Genomic DNA, 2,630 nt, shown 5'->3' with positions numbered 1-2,630 from the left:
GTGACTGGCTCCTCTTCCCATCTTTTTCTTCCCCTCTACCTGTGGTTAGAGGGACACGGTCGTCACCCTGCTGGATAAGGACAAGATGCAGGTGAGCTACTTAACAGAGCCCCATCCTATCCCTTTCACTAGGGATAGGAGCGTATATCCACCACTTCCTCCAACAAGGGGGAGGAAGTGGATGCCAGCTTGAGACAACCCATACTTTATGTTGCCTCTTGCAAACAGGGACAAGTTCTTGCTTGCTGGTACGAAGAGATACGCTTGCCTCTCTCTTAGTACTCGGCCCACCAGAGGTCTGACCATTGATCCTGCGGTGCCACACCCCGATCAATCGGACAGAGGCTTGGATCCCTCCCTCGCTCTTACGACCAGGGAGGCATTCCAGGATGGACGAACACCAGTCTGTTCATCAAAAGACTCAGATTCCTCCCACCAAGAAGTGAGTCTTCCTATTGTTAAAGGACCGATGGTTTGTATTTACGTATCGGAACAAATGACAATTTGTCGAAAATTGCATTTTTCCTAACTATACAAAACCTGAGGTCCTTTACATATAGTCCCTCCTCATGCCACCCTCACTCTGCGCGTATTTTGCATGGGCCAAAAGCAAAAGTGATTTGTTTACCTCCCAGCCGCGCGACTGTCGGACAAGCAGTTAACTACCTTCGTTCTCCCTTGTTCGAAGCTTACGACCGTTCCAGCTGCCGCTAGCTACTTCCTATTGTTAAAGGACCTCAGGTTTGTATAGTTAGGAAAAATGCAATTTTCGACAAATTGTCATTTTTGTGAAATGCACTTAGGGACATTTGATCCCCCAAGGGCTAGTATTAAACACAGCAAAGTACATTTGACCCCCCAAGGGGGTAGTACGGCACTTGGCAAAATGACTAGCCCTCGTGAGGATTTTGAGTTCGGACTGGAAATTAACTCTTACTGAATATAAATCTTGCATTTTTGCTTAAATGAGAAATTAGTTCACTAATTTTTTTCCTCTTATGCCAATCATAGCCACTGACTTTCATGTCTAAAGCCACTCAGCTTTTGAGAGTTGAGGCATCGTACAAACAAAGGGCTTAGCCTATTCTACAATTTTTAAAAAATAATTTATGTTGATTTTGAGCATAAACAGTACCGTTATTTGCATTTGCTTTCAGTATTTGGTAAGTAGCAGTTGTTAAACTAAGAAACTGTAAGTATTCTGAAACTATTAAGTACAGTACAGCATTTGACAAAATTGTAATTGGATAAAAAAAAATTACAAAATGGTCACATAAGATTCAGAATTTGTCAAAAAGACATGTGCATGTGCTACTATTTGTACAAAAGTAGCCTCGAGCTAGTGAAGGGTTAGGAACTCGTGGGAAATTGAGACTTGAAAGGGGCTTAAATCTATAAGTAAATAGTAAATAAAGTGCATATTAATACCATTCTCCTTCACATCATGGGGAAAATGGCAAAAATGACTGTCGTCCTATTATATAAGATTTCACCCCAGTGTATTGCCGTAATGTTGTTGCCCTCAATGACTGTTGGTGTTATTGAATTTTCTGATACCGAGAAATTATCATATTAAACCTTTGAGCTTATGGCATTTCAAAAGGAATGCCATTTGGGTAACAGGTTGTAAATTAACCTTGCAACAGAAACTAAAAGTTATTCTTTTTATAACCATGCCTAATCGAAACCTATAACCTATTTTATGTTTGGGAAACCTATTATTAGCTGCTATTATTGGGTCAAACCCCATCAACCACTTGTGTTTGGGTTCCCCATCTGTAACTGTCAAACAGTTTGGTAAAATTTTTATATGGTAGTGGAAAAAAACAAAAAAAAAAGTTACTAGCACCAAGGAAAAGCCAAGCAAATGGTGAAATATAATTGTTGACAACTTCCCATAGCATATCACATTCAGACATTCTTGCACTGAATAAATGATTCCATCAAGTATTACTGCTTATACAGGCTATCCCCAGTTATGGGCAAGGTCCCGTTCCCAGCGGGGTGGTGATAGCTAAAACCATTATTAACCGAAATGCAGCAATTTATGACGCTTATGGTGCCCAAGTTTCGGTTAATGGCGCGTCTATTTGGTATGTTATGGTTCCTTAACTAATCACCAATTTTATCGCCATAAAACCGGATCGCCATTAACCGAGACTGCAGATAACCGTGGACTACCTATAGTGTATGTGCAGCTTGGTCAGCTCAGCAGGAATAAATGGTGGTTATTCAAACAAGGAACCAGCACACTGAGGCTTTAGGCCGAGGAGCCAAGTCAAGATACATGGAGACTGTTAGTTCATATGGGCTACCCAGGTCCCCTTTTGTTCGAAGCATCTCCAGAGGCTAGATAGATCAGAAAAAATAAAGTTATGCTTGTATAGCTTATTTTTTTGTCCCTTGTCTTATGCATCAATAACTTTATACATTTTCTTTGTTTTCACTTCCTGTGTTCAGGCAAAATTTTTAAGGCTAGCTACCATTGGGCCTTTGTTAGTACCGGTTTCCTATAATAAGTTCTCTGTAAGTACTACATGAGACATTTAAAGAATAAAAGTAAATATAAAATTCTAGTCTGAATTTATACCAAAACTCATAAATGCCATTGTACATATAAATTTGATTAC

Source organism: Macrobrachium nipponense, chromosome 23 (assembly GCF_015104395.2).
Source record: "Macrobrachium nipponense isolate FS-2020 chromosome 23, ASM1510439v2, whole genome shotgun sequence".
Lineage (NCBI taxonomy): Eukaryota > Metazoa > Arthropoda > Malacostraca > Decapoda > Palaemonidae > Macrobrachium > Macrobrachium nipponense.
Note: the sequence above shows the minus strand (reverse complement) of the source record.